The sequence below is a fragment of the Equus caballus genome, chromosome 17 (genome assembly GCF_041296265.1).
Source record: "Equus caballus isolate H_3958 breed thoroughbred chromosome 17, TB-T2T, whole genome shotgun sequence".
NCBI classification, from domain to species: domain Eukaryota; kingdom Metazoa; phylum Chordata; class Mammalia; order Perissodactyla; family Equidae; genus Equus; species Equus caballus.
In genome coordinates this window covers 18,648,185-18,670,268 of record NC_091700.1, presented here as the reverse complement: position 1 = coordinate 18,670,268, position 22,084 = coordinate 18,648,185, and positions in this window count along the sequence as shown.

Here is a 22,084-nt window from a genome sequence, read left to right as displayed (position 1 = left end):
AATGTGCTGCCCTCAGCCGTTTCTGGCCTTGTCGAGATGTCTCCTTCCACTCGTCCCTGCCGATGTCTGTCTCTGCACCAGCCATTTCTGGTGCAACTGGCCTGGCCTGGCCTGGCCTTTCGGCACCTGCCACTCAGATTAGCCCCAGCACGGGCTCAGCCCTGGAGCCATTACTCTGCGCTCATTTCTCACATACCCAGGACACATCTCTCACTAGGCACGGGGGGACTTCAGCTCTCCCCAAACCCAGTGCAGGCTGTGAGGAACTAGCGGGCACTGTCTCAAACTCCCCTCTGCCTGGAGATACACCTTAGTGACCACCCCACGTTGGCGAGGGGCCTCACAAGAGAGTGCGATTCCGGAGAATATTGTGCAAATGACACCCAAGACTTTCTCGGGGTATTTGCATTCCTGCTTCCCCACGGTTTTCCCTCAAGGAGGAGGCGAGAGTGAGCAGGCCTTGAGGTTATTTACAAACCCAAAGCACAAAAAACACCTCTCTCTTCTCTCCACAGTTCTCTCCTGGATCTGGCAAATAAAAAGCTCTTTGATTTTAGACAGCCGTGCTCATTATTAGTTTAAAAAATCCACTCAGTGCTTCAAAGGCTTTTTTGTTTTTCGGGGCAGTATGTTTTTCCCTTCCTCCAAAACTTGAATGTCGTTGAATCAATGGGCAGGGACCTCAGGGACAGAAGAACAATTGTGAGAGAAAATTCTATTTTAAAAATCTCCTGATATCATGTGACCACATTCAGCTTTGAATCTGGCCTTTTCCACCCAACAATTTTGCCATGGAAATTTTCCCATTCCCTTGGATAATTATTTGAAAACACAATTTTGTCACAACAAGAAATGAGCTGAACAGACTGAAAATCATATGTCTTAGATCCGTCAGAGACCTGCGATCACATGCTCACTACTGGCCTGAGAATTAGAGACGGATCCAGAGCATCCCGGTGGAGCGCGCGGAGCCGCCGCTGGAGCCGGAACTGGTAGGAGCGCTGCCACTGAAACTGACCAATTGCTGGAGGTCAGCCCGGGAGGCTTGAGAGCTGAAAACTCTGGGTCCAATCTTAGTGGACCCTCCACACGTTTGTGAGGTTTACCTGGAGCTCCACCAGGTTCTCAGGGTGTATATCAAAGAGAAATCCCCTCAGACTTCCAAAAGGGGGAGGAGAAAAGTAGCCATTTTGAAATACAACTGCCTTTCAAGGGAAACTTTCCCCAGGGCCTAACTAACTTGGCTATACCACAGCCTAGCCAAGGTGAGAGAAGGGAAACACCCAGCTCCAGCCCCGCCAGCCTTCTTGTCTCTCCTAAGGGAGGAGGCGGAAAGCTGAGAAGCACTAGTGCAGGCCACAGCCCAGGACAGGGCTCACTGACAGACTGAGATGTAACCATAGGCCTGTGGAACACTGCCCCTCCCCCTGCACCCCACCCCCCATTGATAGGGCTTCTGTAGGATAACAGAGGCCTTCAGCTGAAAGAGCAGCAAAGCTCAGATCTTATTTAAGAAGGGGTCTCCATGGAAATCGAAAGATAGCAGAGGACACAAAAACAAGAACATGAGAGGAAATCGAAGCCTCTGACGCCACAGCCTAACTTCTAGCCAGATACACATACAACCTCACACAAAAGACCTATTTACCTCACTTCCGATTACCTAAAACATCATGTCCAGCTTTCAACAAAAAATCACAAGGCATACTAAAAGACAAAAACCCCACATAGTTCGAAGAGACAAACAGGCAGCAGAACCAGACTCAGCTATGGCAGAGATGTTGGAATTATCAGATTGGGAATTTAAAACAGCCAAAATTAATATGCTAAGGATTCTAACAGGAAAAGTGGACAGCATGTGAGAACAAATGGGTAATGTGAACAGAGAGCTGAAAACTCTAAGAAAGAATCAAAAGGAAATGCTAGGAATAAAAAGCACCATAACAGGAATGAAGAATGCCTTTGAGGGGCTCATCAGCAGACTGGACACAGCTGAGGGTAGAATCAGTGAGTTTGAAGATATGTCAAAACACAATTTCAATTGCTTTTTACTTTGTGTTAGCTGTTTGTAGTTCCTATTCTGTAAATTATCTGCTTTTTCCTGCTAACTTTAGCTCTGTGTCAAACCAGAGCTTGAGTCAACATATGATGGTAAGAGAAAAACTTCATTAAAATGTATGAGTATTGGAGGCAGGTAAACAAACACACACAGAAAAGAATAATATAAGAAAACACTAAAGGGAGATAGATGGAAAAAATAATTAGAAATTAGATTAATAAAGTGTAGGAAGATATGGAGACTAATCACTGAAATAGGAAAAAATATCAGAAATATAAATCCACAAGTAGATCAAGGGGCAGGAATGATATTGATAAAACAACAGAGTAAGAGTCCCCGTAAGTGATATAAATCAAGTAAAAAATCAAATTTTTAGAACTAACATTCAAGGATGCAGGGAAGTACAGGTAAACACGCGGAGCAGGGCTGATAAAAAGGGCACCTGGGACTATGATGCAGGTGTGTAGACGGGCAGTACAATGTTGTGATAAGAACATGGTCCCTTGTTAGACTTGGTTGGGAGCTCAAATCCCAACCGTGTGTCTCACTGCATGCACGAACTTGGTTGAGTTTGCCTGTTTTCCCAACTCTCCAATGGGGGTGATAGTGGTACCTGTCTCAAACCACCGCTGAGAATTAGATGAGTCGGAGTGTATAAAATACTTAAAAGAGTACCTGGCATTTAACATTTTAACCATTATTATTACTACAATACTATTTTTCAGACAGCAAGATTCTGGAAAACAGGGACCATACCTTGGTCCTTTTTGTATCCCACCTAGTCTCCAGCCTGGCCCACAGTAAGTACTCATCGAATGCATACTACTGATGAGGGAGAAACACCATCCTATGACTCTCATTGACGCCTGGTGGCCTTGAACTCAATAGCGGAGTAAGAACTACCTTTCTTAAAGACATGATTATAACCTTGGAGAAAACGTTCATGTAATTTTAGAATTTCCATTGTTAAGGCAAAGCAGGGAAGACTAAGCAGTTTGACATATGCTCTAGACTCTAGAAAGGCAAACTAATTTGATTTCATAACCTGAGATACTAAAAGATGAGATATCCCAAGATGGTGCAAAAATTCTAAAACACATGGCTCTTGCTGCAATTGCAATTTATACAATTGAGGATAAAAAGGAGAGAGCATCTGAAGAAAATACAACTATACACGACTCTCTTTGATGAGGTGAGATTTTATAAGTGAGAGTGATGTGGAGTAGTAAGAACAGCATCAAGTGGGTGAAATCGAAAATGATGGCTGCAGATACTAGTTAAAATCCATTACAGAGGACTCTAAAGAGATCAGTCTTTTGCTTCTTGCTTATTGCTGCTTGTGGCTGTTAGTAAAGTGTTGACAGAAAACAAAGAGAAAGTGAAACATTACCTTCCAGCTGGAGTCTGTCTGCTATGTTAAGGAGGAACATTTTTAGACTAAAAAGTGTAGAAAGAACTTGTGTAAGGAAAATTGAAATCCAATGTCAGTAAAGAGATTAGAGGAGATTTCCCAACATCTCAGGAGAGAAATGAGAGCTCAGGGCTTCCTCCAGGCCTTTGTAGCACGGCTGAGCTCTCTGCCCGGGCTCCCCACCCCCTCAGCAGGAACGAGCACAAAACCCCCAAACCGCAGAAGGAAAAAGCACCTGGAAGGAAGGTAGGAAGTCACTCCCACTGTATCAGGAATGCAGGCATGAATAAGCCGGTAAGGACTGACAGGTCGGCTCTGCCAACATGCAAATATATTTCAGCAAACAAGGAAAAAAAGCTGGGAGACAGGAAGAGAGGGCGAAGTAAAGGGAGAGATGGAGACCAACCCAAGAGAACGCAACTTGAGGAACAGAAGTAAATTCCGCACAGTTGTTTCACTCTAAAAAAATCGTTTAATAAAAGTATGAAGTCAACAAAACAGCCAAATGGAAAAAAAAATAAAATTACAGAAAGAGATTAAAAGGGAAGTTGCAGACATAAGGAAATACATGGAGGACCAAAATCTCACTGTTAATAAATAGATTAAGAAAGCAAGGGGCAGAATTAGATGCGGATGGAAATGGAATTACCAGCAAAGTTGGAAAGGTTTGGCATAATCCTGGAGCATGCCAGTGAAAAAGACACGAAAATCACACTGGAAAGAAGGAAATAGATGTCAGTCACAAGACAACACAGGGATTGAGGTGGAGAGCGTGCAATGGAACAGAAGAGGCATTTAAAGACGTAGCTCAAGACCATTTTCCTGAAAAAGAAAACGAACAGAACTTGTACCAAGAGAGCACACAGTATTTCAGGAAATTTTGATATAGAACACTCGAGTATAGTTAAGCTACTGGATTTCAAGGTAAAGAACAGATTCTTAAGACATCAGGCAGAAAAAACAAAACATCTACGAGGCCAAAACCAAAATCAGTCTGATCTGCAACTTCCCCACAGCGACATTCAGTGCCAGGGACACTGGAACGGCGCCTCCACGTCCTGAAGGAAGTTGACCCCAGGGCACTGTGCCAGCCCAAAGGCCACAGACGAAAGGCAGCAGGCAGCCATTCTCAACGTGGAGGATATGGGATGGAGGAGCTATGCTTCAAGGTCGGCTCGTGAGCTGATACAGAACTATTCTGGGTTCCAAAGAATATAAAAGTTACAACCCTGCACAAAGTACAATAACAAAACAGGGAGGTATGGGCGGGGGGAGGGCAGAAATATGAAAGGACTTGTTGTCATCTCTCAAAACCAAGAGTCAGCAAACACTGTCAAAAATTGAAATACATACTTTGAAAGACCAACAATATATTTTTTTAAAGCTTGGCACCTGAGCTAACAATTGTTGCCAATCTTCTTTTTTTTTTTCGTATTCTCCCCAAAGGCTCCCAATACATAGTTGCATATTTTAGTTGTGGGTCTTTCTAGTTGCGGCATGAAGAACGCCGCCTCAGCATGGCCTGACGAGCAGTGCCATGTCCACTCCAAACAGGATCCGAACCAGCAAAACCCTGGGCTGCAGAAGTGAAATGCGTGAACTTAATCACTTGGCCACGGGGCCGGCCCCTGAAAGGCCAACAATATTGACCTCTTAACATTTCTCACAATTTCTTCATTTAAATTGAGAGTTATTTTTAGGAAATAATATCTCTTGCAGTGAAGAAACTTCAGAGTTTCAAAAATTCCTTCAGTTTAATTTTCTTGTATTAAATTCAAGTAAAAACAAATTTAACATCTTTTATTAATAGTGATATTTTAGGATGATTATATCTTTATGAAAGTATTTCTCTCCATTTGTCCTCCTATCTTTATGCATAGGGAGATGTCTAATACAATGTTCACCCAATGTTAACAATAGTCATTTCTGGCTGTGGAATTAGGGGGTGATTAAAAATGGCTACCTTTCTATTTATTGCATTTTTTTGGACTTTATATCATAAGCTTTTTTTAATAACACATTTTTATAAAAACAGTGGAGTGATTTTTCTTTTAAAAAAAACCTGGAAGCAAAATATGCCAAGATGGTAATAGTGGTTAAATCTGATGGGAATGTAGAATGTTAGGGTTTTATTTTTTCTTTCTCATTAAAAAAGTTTTAAAGAGGAGCCAGCCCTGATTGCCTAGTGGTTAGAGTTCTGTGCACTCCACTTCAGCAGCCTGAGTTTGGTTCCCATTGCAGAACCGCATCACTTCTGTCAGTAGCCATGCTGTGGCGGCAGCTCACATGGAAGAACTTACAACTCTACACAACTATGTATGTACTGGGGCCCCCGGTGGGGAAAAGGAAGAGAAAAGGGGGGAGATTGGCAACATATGTTAGCTTAGGGCGAATCTTCCCCAGCCAAAAAAAAAAAGTTTTAAGGAAATTCTAACAGAGTTTAAAGCTGCTCTAACGCAATTAAAGTGTCCTGATTTGGACAAGTTACAGCCTGGGGAGTCAGTGTAGCCAAGATAGCTCCATCAATATGAATTTTTAGAGACAATCATAGAAAATAGGGAATAGCTGGAAAGGCCATATTTTGGAAAATGTGGATCTGATTTTCAAAAAGAGGGAGAAAATGGATTTTTCAAGTCATACTCTGTGAGCTGACATTTATCTGGAAAGATTCTATAATGAATTTTTTTTTTTAAAGATTTTATTTTTCCTCTTTCTTCCCAAAGCCCCCTGGTACATAGTTGTATATTTTTAGCTGAGGGTCCTTCCAGTTGTGGCATGTGGGATGGCGCCACAGCATGGCCTGATGAATGGTGCCATGTCTGCGCCCAGGATCAGAACCCACAAAAGCCCGGGCCACCAAAGTGAAGCGTGAGAACTTAAACACTCAGCCTTGGGGCCGGCCACTACAATGAATTTTTAATGAGACACTTTATGAATATAAGCAGCCAGCATGCATCCAGTTTAAAAAAAAAAAAAAAGGCATGTCAATCTCATTCATTTTTAATTTTTGATAGACTTGCTAGAAAAACCAGAGAAGTGTGTAAATATTCTATATCAGGACTTCAGCATGATGCCCTTGAGAACCACACAGCCAGGGAATAGCACAGGCGGAGTAATAACCACTTAAAAACACTGCACTCGTGGGACGGTGATTACAGATTTGATGGCGTCCGCGAAGGCATTTGGAGTGGTGCCCCATGGGGCTCTGTCCTTAGCTTGCTCCTGTTCAGCTCCAGTTTTCACAAACCTGAAGAGCTATCCAACAAGAGGATGGATTGGCGTCAGGACCCAATGGAGGAATCGAGAGACCCATTTCCACTCGATCTAACAGCTAACTTCCTAGGGAAACAGCTCTGCAGGGTGTTGGTGAAGAGCGCGGCCTCAGACTCCAACACACCTGGCTTTTAATCCCAGCTTCACCCCTGATTGCAAGTGCTGCAGCGTCTCATCACCTGTGGAAGGTGATGCCAACTGCATCTCCTTTAGGATTCCAAAGGATTAGATGAGAAGTAGATTTAAGGTGATTGGTGCCACACCAGACAGAGAAAGTGCTCAATAAGTATCAGCTACTGTTTTGTTATTATTTCTCTTCTTTTCTTAGATCCACATTTTACCCTTTATAATACACTCACATTTATACACAAAGTCCGTGTTCACAAGTACAAAAGGCGAAGAACCTCAAAGCATCACGGCAGCCGCATCATCAACTCTATTTAACAGAGTTGATACTGTTGTTTGCATTCTCCATTTTCTAAATCCAGAAGGAAATTGTAAATGCTGTCCTACACGTGGGCAAGTTTTAGAAGTTGGTTTTAGAAGTTGGAGACTGTGTAGTTCCCCACACATCTGCTCTCCACAGAACTGAACTGAGGTTCCATGTTCCGGCCGAATTAGTCAGACGAAAGCCATCCATTACTGTTTGAGTTCCCTAGGGTTTCAAAGCCAGAATTCACAGCCTGTGTTTCTGTACTGTTCAGCTGAACTTTGCTTTCTAGAGCAGGTATGTTTTTAACAGTAGAAATTCCTTTGGTTTGGGTCTCTATGTCAGACGAGTCAGTACTCATGGAAAAGTTGGAGTGTTTCCATGTACTTCCCAGAGGCGGATGAGGGCTACTGTCTAAAAAGAAATTTAAGTCTGTCTGTGCACACGTGTCAAAAATTTCAAGGCCTCGGAAGTTAGAGTTCCTCTCCCAACACTGTTAGGACCAGGCAGAGGCGTTTGCCAGTGAGCAGCCAGTTGGGTCTCTATGTTCGGTAATTCCGAGACAGGCTCAGTGGTCGTGTGCTAAGCTCACTCTCTTCAGGTTCAGTCTGGATATTTGAGGCTGAAAACAACTCTTTGATATCAAAATGGATTGTGAGGCTGGGTTGGGCCAGCTGGGAGCTGGGTGTCGGGTGTTACGGTACTCTTTCTCATCTTTAGAGCAGCCCAAGGAAGCAATGGAGAGGTCCATGACTACTTTTCCAAGAAGTCTTCCAAAGTTGAGGCCCTCCATTTCTAGCCGAAGACCTAATTTAGGAAGATATGCACAACTGAAAACACCGCATAAAACATGTTAACAGGACCCTATCAACTTCAGTTCTGGATTGCCAAGTGCATGTTGGCCTCAGAAATATTTTTGAATTGATTATTAGCAAAATACTGAATTAGGGGAGAAGACGCCATCTATACTTTTCCTAGGTTGCCTTTGGGGGCACGATGTGACGCAGGGCATCTCTGAATCCACCTTACTACAGAGTCCTACTGAGTTCCCAGTGTGTGATGGTGGCTGTCGAGTCAACATTTTCAGTTGTCACTTTCTGTGGTCATTTGTGTGAAATGGGGCCTAAGTGTTTAGTTTTCCTGCTTGAAAACTTGTCAGCGGACTGTGGTAGCTATGCCATTTACTTTTTCTTAGAATGATGGTGAGAAAGGAAAAATTGTGACAACAAACATTAATAAATGAGCATTAACTTAATTTGCATTCTAAAGTATAGAGAGGTAAGAGGAAAAAAATGAGTTATTGTTTAATAAATGCTGTTACATGACTCTCTGAGGTGGTGTGGTGTTTTGCTTTTCTTTTGGTTTATTTCTTTGTTTTTAGTATTTTTGTTTGGTTCTAGGAGTTAAAAATATGAATCACGGAGTAGCTGTCTCAGAGGAACTGAAAGTCTTTGGCCTTTTAATTTGGTGGGCTTGTTTTAATAATCACGGACTCAACTCGGAAACGGCTGCTTACATTTCCATCACAAATAATGAGCAGTGTGAAAGCAACGTCGTATGTGACTTGAACACACTTTTCTTAATGGGATTCCTTCTCTTGAGGGTGTAAAGTGTTTCCCAGGGAAAGAATGTCACCGATGTGGAGTAATCTCATGTCCTGAAAGGGCAAACAAAACGTCACAGCAAACACCTTCCTGCAGAGACAAGCATTATCAGCTCCTTTAAAGATGAGGAAAATGATAGTGTCAAGAAGGGAAATATTTGCACACTCTGGGGGCACAAACAGCATCCCAGGAGTTCGAATCTTTTGACTGTTGAAATAGTTTTCATTAATCCAAGTGATGTGAGTACACGAAGTTCCTTTTAGTGGCTTTCCTATTCAGGTAATTAATTATTCATTTAGAAAGGCCTCCTATCTCAGAGGAAAGATAGGAAGAACGCTGAGTTTAGTCAACACCTGTTTTGGGGAATGGGTTGGGTCTAGGTCATTTTGATTCAAATCTGACTCAACCTTCGGATGACAGTTTAGGTATCACTTTCTCAGGACTCTTTCCTGAATCCTCAACACTGTGTTCAATACCCCTCCCTCCCCAACCCAAGGGCTCTGATGGCACTCGATCCGCCCGCATGCCGTTCTGGCACAGTTTCCTCGTCTGTACCCACTGGCTCAGATCTGCTTATTTAGCCTTGAATACTTGGTATTTAACTGGTACGTAGAAGGCACTGATATGTTTGTTAAGTAAGTGAGTTTTTAAAGGACATTCATAAACATGAAATTGTGAACAGTCAGGAGGCACCAAGATGATGCACAAATTCACATTGCAGGGGAACTTCCACTGGGAGGTGCAGCACCCAGAGAGGAGAATCGGAAGAGGTTTACAGAAACTTGCCGGGTCTAGAATTCAGGCAGATTTGCCCTTCCTGTGGTGACACCTCCTTTCTTTAAAGCAGGCATTTCTATTAAAGTGTAGTCATCCTTGAAAAGGGGGCAGTGGGGACTTCACACCAAATAGTCACCTAAGCATGTCACTCAGGCAGCATTTATTTCTAGCAAGGCTGCTGTCTTTCACCACATGTTTGAAACAAACCCTCTTTTTAAAAAAATGACTGAGAAATACCATTTCAGAAAGACTGTACAATAGGGCCCGGAAAGGGGATGGTGTACACAGGAAGAGGTTCCCCAGGGCAAGAGTGGGAGGGATGCAGTAAGACCTACTCAGCTGCCGTCTCTGCTGAAAATGCAGCTGCCGACAGTCAGAAAGCCCCAGAGCGGGCAGTGCACTGCGGGGCGCACCCTCAGCTGGGCTGCTCTCTGTTCAGCCCTGATTTAGCATCTAGCGGACCTGTTCTAAGCGTGGGGGACCGAACCAAATCCTTAGTCAGACTGTTAAAACAGTGTGAGGGCATCCCAGGGCTGGCATTAAGGAAGGGTAAGGCCTGAAGCTGGAGCTGTTTTGGGCGCAAGGTCAGGTCAAGAACACAGTTGGTCCCAGCCCAGGAAAACCTGGGTATGGTGGGATTTCAGACTCCTCCAGTTGATCAGGAACCAGGAGCCACTGAGCATGCGCAAGACAGGTGAGAACGGAAGGGCATCACAGCAAGGGGTCGTCATGGCAGAAGCTGTTACTTCTAGTGGAGACTTGCAATGTCACTCCATCAAGTCACTGACTTTACAGCCAAGCCTGCAACCTCTTAGAGTAGATGGAAAGCAAAAGCATGCACACCAGTGTTCTCAACTGTGCTTAAAAATCAACGGGGTGCTGGTTAGAACTCCTGACGTCAGCCCCAGAACAACAAGCATCTGGGGAATTCTGCTGCAGGTGAGATGTAAACCACATTCTGATAAAGGGGATAACTCTTGGCATCAGGGCCAGGATGCGTCCCCAACCCATGTAGGGGTGGCACTGACTTTGACATCAACACATCACAGATACACAGTCTCTTGCCCTTGGAGAAACTTGCTTTTCTTTTGGGCATCTAAAGCACTTCTTTTATGGAAGAGGAGGTAATGTGGGACCTGCATTGCTTTCTATAAAAAAAAAAAAAATTGGAAAATAATCCTGTTTTGCTTTGAGGTGAAATGAAGAGTGGTGACTGGACCTTTTGTTTTCTTTGTCTTGATTGTCCATTTTTGCAAGAAAGTGAATACCAAGCAAAATACGAATGGATGTAGAAAATTCTGCCTAACTAAGCAGTATCTTTAGAAGTAAATATTGATGTAGAACCGGAAAAATCCCCAGGGACACACACCATCTGCTTTGCACAGTGGGGCCAACATGCAGCCACCACCCCGACCTCAGAACCCTCCCTCCCAGGTAAAACAGGACGCATGTGACAAAGCCCAGCAAGAGCAAACCTTTATTTTACCCAATCTCTGCTTTCACATCTTTTTTAAAAAACAGCTTTATTGAAATATAATTTACATACAGAACAATTTACCCATTAAAAGTGTACAGTTTAGTGGTTTGGGGAATATTATGTTATAAATTTAAAAAATAGTGGTAAATATATATAACATAAAATTTGCTATTTTAACTATTTTCTGGTGTACAAGTCAGTGAGTGGCATTGAGTACATTCACAATATTGTACAACCATCACCACTATTTCCAAAAGATTTTCATCCCCCAAATGGAAACTCTATGACCATTAAGCACTAACTCCCCATGCTCCCCTCCCCACAGCCCCTGGCAGCCGCCATTCTACTCTCTGTCTCTAGGAAATTGCCCATTCTAGGGACCTCATATACATGGAATCATGCAATATTTGTCTTTTGTGTCTGGATTATTTCACTGAGCATAATATTTTCAAGGTTTATTCCTGTTGTAGCATGCGTCTGACCTGCATTCCTTGTAACAGCTGAATGATATACCGTTGTGTCTACGTACCACAGTTTGTGTATTGATTCATCTGTAAATGGACGCCTCGGTTTTTTCCACCTTTTGGTTACAGTGATCAGTGCTGCTATGAACATCCATGTACAAGCATCTGTTTGAGTTCCTGCTTTCAATGATTTTAGGTGTATCCCTAGGAGCAGAATTTCTGGATGATACGGTAAGTCTCTGTTCAACTATTTGAGGAAGCACCAAACTGTTTGCCACTGTGAGTGCACCAAATTACATTCACACCATCGATGTACAAGGGTTCTAAATTCACCATATCCTTGTCAACACATTTTCCTTTTTTAAAAAAAATTATAACTATCTTAGTGGGTGTGAACTGGTATCTCATTGTGGTTTTGATTTGCATTTCCCTAATGACTGGTGATATTGAGCATATTTTCATGTGCTTATTGAGCATTTGTATATCTTCTTTGGAGAAGTATCTATTCAAGTCCTCTGCCCACTTTTTAATTGGTTTGTTTGTCTTTTATTGTTGAGTTATAGGAGTTCTGCATATATTCTCTGTATTAAGCCCTTATTAGATATATGTTTTCCTAATATTTTCTCCCATCCAGAAGGCTTTTCACTTTCTTGATAGTGTCCTTTGATGCATTTTAAATTCTGTCAGTCAGTGGCTCAGTCAATTCTTTATCAGCACCATAGCCATCGCAGATTCAGGACAAAAGGGCATATAGGACCCTCGAGATTTTGCTCTTTCTGAAGCTTCTGATGAATTTCACGAACCGCTCAGTGGCCGAGAAGGCTTGGAAGGACTGTTTACGTTTCTTCTCAGCCTACTGCTTTGATGATAGTGTTCCAACATCAGAATACAAAGGGCTTTTCCTCATCCCAAATCTACTTCTCAACTGTCAAGCTAGCCTTATGGGGGCCCCATGATAAAGGGAGAAATTTTTTGATGTTTTAAAATGATAATTTAAAAGGAGAAAGTGTTCTGAATCCTGTCTTTCTCTTGTATTGTTTTCTCCTGCTCTTTGCACCTACACTCTTCCTCTCCCCTTGCTGGTGGCTTTTTTTCAGCTTTAATCCTTAATATTAAACCTGATGTTTTTCTTCTTTCCTTATTTTCTCTTTCTTTCTTTTTTCCCCCCCACTGGATTGTCCACTAAAACTTATAAAGGCAATACTGCATAAGAAGATATATTCTTACCAGGAGAACCCAGAAGAGAAATTATTTTCAGGTGACTTCTGGCATTTGATAATGAAAGGCATTTGTAAACCACATTAATTGTTTCAGTTCACACTGGGAAAAGCTCCAGTGAACTTCCTTCAGATTGATAATATGGCAGTAATGTGGTGTCTTTGCTCTGTGGAACAGCTTTCATATTATATTCTCAAATATACCTTAGGTATTTTCACAACCTGTAGGAGACGAAGGCCGACATCCATACGTTTTAACTGCAGAGGATAAATCTCTGCAAATCATTTGCCTTGCAGGGGTCACATGGCCAACTGTTGTTGTTGTTAGTGCCACTGAGTCAGTTCCAACTCCTAGGGACCCTGTGGACAGCAGAGTGGAACCCTGTCCTGTGTTTTTGTGCCATCCTCTCCCCTTCCGATGCTCTATCAGACAATCCTCACTGCTATTCACAGGGTTTTCTTGGCCAGTTTTTCAGAAGTGGGTAGCCAGCTTCTTCTTCCTAGTCCATCTCAGTCTGAAAGCTCCACTGAAACCTGTCCATCACGGGTGACCCTGCTGGTATTTGAAATACCAGTGGCATGGCTTTAAGCATCACAGCAACACGCAACTGCCACAGTATGACAACCCCCAGAGGGGTGGTGTCATTCGCTGAATCTTAACACCAGAACACCAAATGCCGAGTGGCCCAGAGATAAACATGAAACCTGGGATTTAGAACGCCTCATCCTGTAATCACTGCTGCCCCTGTTTATTACAGTAATTAGGCCACAAGCAGGTCTTCAACAGTTGAAAAAGAATCCTCCTATCTTGGCTAACATCAAAATTGACTTCATCCTGAAGTCAGCAGCCGGGCGTCAGGGTGGGGGCAGAGGAGGATGCGTGGGAGCTAATGGCTGGGATATAACGACTGTTTGAGGGCTTTCTACCTCTTACGGAAGGTACGCAGATTGTTCCCTGACAAATAAGACGTTCTCAGCCCCTTGAGCTCTTCAGCAGGCACGACAAGCCATCCACCTTTGCACCACTCCCACTTCACTCTTATTGAGTATGCTTAGTTAACATGGAGGCACTGCTTAACCCTTGACCCCTCATTCCTTTCTTCTGGGGCAGATTCAGATCATGCTTGGAAAAAAAGAAACAGGGCAGGAGGGAACATGCAACTTCATAAAACTGGTGTCCTGAAAGCGGCAAAGTCTGACACTCTGGGCCTGACAGTCTTCAGTCATCTCCTGTTAGTGTGGCCTTCTCCTGCACTGTTTTCCAGCTTTCTGAACTAGGACGTTTAGTAAGAAATATCTTTATCTTGTGATCTACTATACACACTCATGCACAGGTATCTAGAACAGAAAGTATACACAACAATACCTCAAAACCTGTCATGCACTCTGATACTTTAACTCTGTTTTATTCTAATTATCTAACTACTGTGAGTACTTTGGAAATCACGAGGCTACCCTCCCCAAGGCAATGAATGTGAGGGCTCCCCTCTCCCTGCTTAATTCCTCAGTCTCCATTTTGGTCTGTCTCTTGGAAATCATTTCACTTCCTAGACTTCTGCATCGTTTCTCGTAGGCTGTGGATCGGAATGTGGCGTCCATTCACACGCGTCCAGTGAAGTTTCCCCAGTCTCCTTAGCTCAGCATACAAAGCGTTTTCAGAGCCCAGGTGGCTGACGGAGCAGGAGAGGTGCAGAGATATTCCCAGGGAAGTCTCCGTGAGTGGCCGGCACCACTGTGCAGGGTGAAGCCTTGCCGGACCCGAGAGGCTTGGCTCACGCTGGCCCTCTTATTCTGGGGCTGACAAATTTCCTTTAATAGACTTTCTTTTTTAGAGCAGCTTTAGGTTCACAGCAAAACTAAGCAAAAGGTACAGAGATTTCCCATATACCCTTTGCCGCCACACGTAACCGTCTCCCCAGTTATCAACATCCCTCATCAGAGGGGTACATTTATTACTATTGACGAACCTACATTGAGATATCAGTATCACCCAAAGTCTATAGTTTATACTACAGTTCACTCTTGGTGTTGTACATTCTATCTGTTTGGACAAACGTATAATGACACATGTATCCACCATTATAGTATCATACAGAAGAGCTTCACTGCCCTAAAAATCTGCTGTGCTCCACATTATGAATTCCTCCCTTCCCCCATCTCCTGGCAACCACTAATCTTTTTACTGTCTCCATAGTTTTGCCTTTTCCAGAAAGTCATATGGTTGGAATCCTATGGTATGTAGCCTTCTCAGATTGGCTTTCTTCACTTATGAACATGCATTTAAGATTCCTCAATGCCTTTTCATGGCTTGATAGCTCATTCCTTTCAGCCTTAAATAATATTCCGTTGTTTGGATGTACTACAGTTTATTCATCCATTCACCTATTGAAGGACATCTTGGTTACTAACACGTTTTGGCAGTTAGGAATAAACATCCATGTGCAGGATTTTGTGTGGACATAAATTTTCTACTCCTCTGGGTAAATACCAAGGAGCACAACTGCTGGATCGTATGGTGGGAGTATGCTTAGTTTTGTTAAGAAACTGACAAACTGTCTTCCAAAGTTGGCTGTACCATTTTGCATCCTCACAGCAATGAATGAGAGTTCTGTGGCCCCACATGCTCCCCAGCATTTGGTGTTGTCAGTGTTCCAGATTTTGGTCATTTCAATAGTTGTGTAGCGGTATCTCATCATTGTTTTAATTTGCATTTGCCAGATGACATATGATGTGAAGTATCTTTTCATATGCTTATTTGCCATTTGTATATCTTCTTTGATGAGGTGTCTGTTAAGGTCTCTGGTGCATTTTTTAAGAAGGTTGTTTGTTTTCTTATTGTTGAGTTTTAAGAGTTCTTTGTGTAATTTGGATAGCTGTCCTTTATCAGATGTGTCTTGCAAATATTTTCTTCTAGTCTGTGGCTTCTCTTTTTATTGTCTTGACGGTGTCTTTCACAGAGCAGAATTTTTTAATTTTAATGAAGTCCAGCTTATCTACTATTTCTTTCATAGTTTGTGCCTTTGGTGTTGTATCTAAAAATTCATCACCAAACCCTAAGTCATCTAGATTTTCTCCTACGTTTTCTTCTAGGAAGTTTATAGTTTTGCATTATACATTTAGGTCTGTGATCCAGTTCAAGTTAATTTTTGTGAAAGGTGTAAATTCTGTATCTGGATTCATTTTCTTGCATGTAGAAGTTCACTCGTTCCAGTATTACTTGTTGAAAAGACGACCTTTTCTCCATTGTATTACCTTTGCTGCTTTGTCAAAGATCAACTGACTATGTTTATGTGAGTCTATTTCTAGGCTCTCTATTTTGTTCCATTGATCTGTCTATTCTTTCAGCAATACCACATTGTCTTGATTACTGTAGCTTTACAGTAAGTCTTGGAATTGCGTAGCATGATTTTTCCAACTTTATTCTCCTTTAACACTGTGTTGGCTATTTTAGGTCTTTCGCCTCTCCATATAAACTTTAGAATCAGTTTGATGATATCCACAAAATCATTGGGGGCAATTTTGATTGGGATTGCATTGATCAAGTTGAGAAGAACCAACATCTTGACAATATTAAGTCTTTTAACTAGGAACATGGAATCCTCCTGCATTTATTTAGTTCTTCTTTGATTTCTCTCATCAGGATTTTATTGTTTTCCTTGTATAGCTCTTGTACATATTTTGTTAGATTTATACCTAAATATGTCATTTCTGGCTGCTAATATAAATGGTATTGTGTTTTTAACTTCAAATTCCACTTGTTCATTGCTGGTATATAGGAGAGAGGTTGACTTTTGTATATTAACTTTGTATCCTGCATTCTTGCTATAATCATTGATTAATTTCAGGAATTTTTTGTCGATTATTTTTCATTTTCTACATGGATGATCATGTCATTTGCAAATAAAGTTTTATTTCTTCCTTCCCCATCTGTATACCTCTTATTTGCTTTTCTTGTCTTATTGAATTAGTTAGGACTTCCAGTATGATGTTGAAAAGCAGTGGTGAGAGGGGATATCCTTGCCTCGTTCCTGATGTTAGTGGGAAAGCTTCAAGTTTCCCACCTGTAAGTATGATATTAGCTGTAGGTTTCTTTGTAGATGTTCTTTATCAAGTTGAGGAAATTCCCCTCTAGTCCTAGTTTACTGAGGGTTTTTATCACGAAGGTGTTGGATTTTGGCAAATGCCTTTTCTGCATCCTTTGACATGATCATGTGGCTTTTCTTCTTTAGTCTATTGATGTAATGAATTACATTAACTGACTTTGAATGTTAAACCAGCCTTGCATACCTGGGATAAAGCCCTCTTGGTCATAGTCTATTATTCTTTTTATACATTGTTGGATTTGATGTGCTAATATTTTGTTGAGGATTTTTACATCTATGTTCATAAGAGATATTGGTCTGTAGTTTTTTCTTTTAGTATCTGTCTGGTTTTGTTATTTCATCTAGATTATCAAATTTAGGGGCATAGACTTGTTCATAGTATTCCTTGATTATCTTTTAAATGTTCTCTGGATCTTTAGTGATGTCCTCCCTTTCATTTCTGATATTAGTAATTTGTGTCCTCTCCTTTTTTCTTAGTTAGCCTAGCTAGAGGCTTATTGATTTTATCAGTCTTTTCAAAGAATCAGCGTTTGGTTTCATTGATTTCCTCTACTGATTACCTGTTTTCCATTTCATTGATTTCTGCTCTAATTCTTATTATTTCTTTTCTTCTGCCTACTTGGAATTTAATTGCTCGTCTTTTTCTAGTTTCCTAAGGTGGAAGCTTAGATGATTGATTTTAGATCTTTCTCCTTTTATAGTATATGCATTCAAGGCTATACTGCTTTCACTGCATCCCACAGATTTTTTATAAGTTGTGTTTTCATTTTCATTTAGTTCAAAATATTTTTTTATTTCTCTTGACCCATGTGTTATTTACAAGTGTGTTATTAATCTCCAAGTGTTGTGGGATTTTCCAGCTATCTTTCTGTTATTGATTTCCAGTTTAACTCCACTGTGGTCTGAAAGCAGACATTGTATAATTTCTATTCTTTTAAATTATTTATGCTGTATTTTACAGCCTAGAATGTAGTCTATCTTGGTGAATGTGCCATGTGAGTTTGAGAAGAATGTGTATTCTGCCATTGTTGGATGAAGTATTCTATAGATGTCCATTATATCCAGTTGATTGATGACATCATCAATGCTGAGTTCAACTAGGTCCTTACTGATTTTCTGCCTGCTGGATCTGTTCATTTCTGATAGAAGGATGTTGAAGTCTCTAACTATAACAGTGGATTCATATGTTCCTTTTGCAGTTTAGTTCAATCTCTTTTTACCTCACCTATTTTGATACTCTGTTGTTAGGCACATACGCATATAAGATTGTTATGTCTTCTTGGAGAATTGACTCCTTTGCCGTTATGTAATGCCCCTCTTTATCTATGATAACTTTCCTTGCTATGAAGTCTGCTCTGTCTGAAATTAATATAGCTATTTCTGCTTTCTTTTGATTAACGTTAGCTTGTTAGTGTATCTTTCTTCATCCATTTACTTTGAATCTATATGTGTCTTATATTTAAAGTGGGTTTCTTGTAGACAACATCTAGTTGAGTCTTGTTTTTGATGCACTCTGACAATCTCTGAATTTTAGTTAACACATTTAGGCCATTGAAATTCAAAGTGATTACTTATGTAAATTAATATCTACCATATTTGTTACTGTTTTCTATTTCTTGTCCTTGTTCTTTGCTTCTATTTTTGTATTCCACTCTTTATCTGCTGTGAGCATTTTTGTATGATTACATTTTCTCCCCTCTCTTAGCATATCATTTATACTTCTTTTTTTGCTCTTTGTAGTGGTTGCCCTAGAATTTGCAGTATACATTTACAACTAATCCAAGTCCACTTTCAAATAACACTGTATGGCTTCATGAGTAGTGCAAGTACCTTATTATAAGAAAATAACCCTAACTCTTCCCTCCTGTACCTTGCATCATTGTTGTCATTCATTTCACTTCACTTATACATAAGCAAATAGATATATATACATAAAATCAGATACATGCTTGCTGTTGTGATTTTAAACAAACTGTTATCTGTCAGCTCAATTAAGAATATGACACATAATAGTTTTTATTTACCTTGACTTATTCCTTCTTCAAGGCTCTTCCTTTCTTTATATACATCTGTGTTTCTGATCTATATCATTTTTCTTTTCTCTAAAGAACTTCTTTTAACATTTCTTGCAAGGAAGGTTAACTGGCGACAAATTCCCTCAATTTTTGTTTGTCTGAGAAAGTCTTTATTTCTCCTTTACTTTTGAAGAATAATTTCACAGGGTAGAGAATTCTAGTTTGGTGAGTGTTTTCTCTTAATGCTTTACATATTTCATTCCATTCTCTTCTTGCTTACATGATTTCCGAAAAGAAATTGAATGTGATTTTCATCTTTGCTATTTTACAGGTAAGGTTTTCCCCCTCTGGCTTCTTTCAGGATTTTTTCTTTATTGTTGATTTTCTGTAGTTTGAAAGTGATATGCCTAAGTATAGTTCTTCTGGCATTTATCCTGCTTGGTGTTCTCCGAATTTCCTAGATCTGCGGTTTGGTGTCTGACATTAATTTGGGGAGATTCTCGTTGTTTCAAATATTTCTTTTGTTCCTTTCTCTCTTTCTTCTTCTATTCTGTATAAAATATTCCTATTACATGTATGTTACACTTTTTGAGTTGTCCCACAGTACTTGGATATTTTGTCCTTTTCTTTTTTTCTAGTCTTTCTTCTCTTTACCTGTCACTTTTTGAGGTTTCTATGAGATATTCTCAAGTTCAGAGATTCTTTCCTAAGCCACGTTCAGTCTACTAACTAGCACATCAAAGGCATTTTTTATTTCTGTTACATGTTTTTGATGTTTGACATTTCTTTTTGGTATTTTCTTAGGATTCCCATCTCTCTGCTTACATTACCCATCTGTTCTTGCATGCCGTCTGCTTCATCCACTAGAGTCCTTAGCGTATTTACCATAGTTGTTTTATGTTCCCAGAGTCCCTGTTATATCAGAGTCTTGTTTTGATGCTTGTTCTGTCTCTTCAAAATGTGTTTTTTGCCTTTGGTATGTCCTGCGTTTTTTTCTTGATAGCTGGGCATGATGTACTGAGTAAAAGGAATTGCTGTCAATGAGCCTTTAGTGATGTGGTGAGGTGTGAGGGGAGGCACAGCATTCCACAGGCCTATGGTTAGATGTCAGTCTTTCAGTGAGCCTGTGCCTCTGGGTCACAATCTTTACACATGCTTCTCGATTCCCTCCCCCTTTAGTTGGGACAGGATGGCAAGAGTCAGCTGAAGCTGGTTATTTCCCTTCGCCCAGGTCAGTTAGGCTCTGCTTAAATAGTTTCTTCCAACGGCAGGCCTTGTTAAGAAGAATGAAATGCTCTGACATGTTTCAAAATTGTTCCTTTCTTTCTCTCCCTGCTGGAAGCAGTAGGGGATTTTTCTGATATTCACTATGAGGGCCTAACAGAGTTCCTGGAGGTAAAACTCACAAAAGTACGATGGTTACCCCTATGACTAGGTTCCCTGGTAGTTTTTAACTCTGAGGGTTGTCCACGCTGAAATCCAGCAATTCATCAATTACAGTTCAGGAACCTTGTGGTTCCCACAAAGGTTGCTATTTGTGGGTTTCTGCTCTGGTAGGTTGTGATTCTCTGTATTCTCTTGTTAGTCTCTCCTATTTTAGGGGTAGTGATTTTCCCTATGAACTCATTTCTATTAAGGATCTAAAAAGAGTTGTTGAGTTTTTCAATTTTTTTCAGCTTTTCACCTGTTGTTAACATGCAGTGGTGACTTCAAAGCTTCTCACATGCAGAACCAGCACCAGAAGGCGTTTACCTCCTTTTCAGGAAGAATTTATATGAACTATCTTGGTGTTTAATGCTTCCGATTAAGGGAATGCTTACAAGCATTGGACTTTCCAAGTTCTTGGATCAGGCCCAGCTGTGACAAGGCTCATCCTGCCGGGGGGAAGCAGAGTCAGTAGCGAGGAAGCCATGAGCAGACCCTCAGGGCTCTAGTTACCTAGCCTCCTGCAAACCCAGATCTCCAAAGTTTCTCATCTGTAAAGCAAGCTTACTTAGAAAATCAAGGATACGTAGTTAGGAAATTGAGTTAAAAATATTCCTCTGTGTGTATGCAATAAGTCCACCAGTTTTTAAATAATAGAGATGAAAGTGCTTTGAAATACGCATGGTGCTATAGAGAGGTAAATGTATGTGATTGTCATCCAAGCTCCACAAGGATAGCAAGTCTCTTCCATGCATATATCCCAGTTCCCACGGCACTGGATACAGATGTGATGTGCCCAACCATTACTGCATAAATCTGCACCATAAATCTGTGGCCAGGGGCCGGCCCGGTGATGCAGTGGTTAAGTTCGCACATTCCGCTTCGGCAGCCCGGGGTTTGCCGGTTGGGATCCCGGGTGCAGACATGGCACTGCTTGGCACGCCATGCTGTGGTAGGCATCCCACGTATAAAGTAGAGGAAGATGGGCACGGATGTTAGCTCATGGCCAGTCTTCCTCAGCAAAAAGAGGAGGATTGGCAGCAGATGTTAGCTCAGGGCTAATCTTCCTCAAAAAAAAAAAAGTCTGTGGCCATAAATCATGACCGCAGACAACTAGCTTCAGGTGCTCTTTTTTCTAGCACAAAAAAACAGTTTGGCTTCTGATATTTGGGGATCAGAACAAATATGTATGTAAGTGATGTCTACAGTTCAGTAAGATTGTAGAAAGGTGGTGTTCTTGTTTGCTATGATAAACCCCGTCATTTTGGCTGTACTTTATTCCCACTACCTTTGGGATTCTTTGGATTCTGTGAAGCTGAGAGTTCCCTTGGGGTGCTGATCAGATGAGACACTGATTCAACTTACTCTCTTCAGTGAAGTGGGCCCAGGTATTAGAAAGCGAATTGGTCTCCGTCCTAGGCATCGAAAAAAGTTAGAGCTGTGTTTGCTCCCAAGCTGAGTGCAGACAGCATTTGTATTCTATTGTCTAGTGGTCCTAATCTTGTTTTAATTTTATATAACTAAACCAATTCCTCATAATTATTCATGCTAAAACAATCAGGATACATGTGAAGCATTTACAAATCTAGAACTAAACAAGAATGAATTAAAAGAAATAAGATAGCAATCTCCAGGCGAGAGTTTAGGGGAATATATTAGTCAGGATTTTCCAGAGAGAAAGAACCAATAGGATGTGCATATATAGGAAGATATTTATTTTAAGGAACTGACTCACTTGATTATGGAGGCTGGCGAGTCCAAAATCTGCAGGGTGGGTCAGCAGGCTGGAGACTCAGAGAAGAGCTGATGTTGCAGTTCAAGTCCAAAGT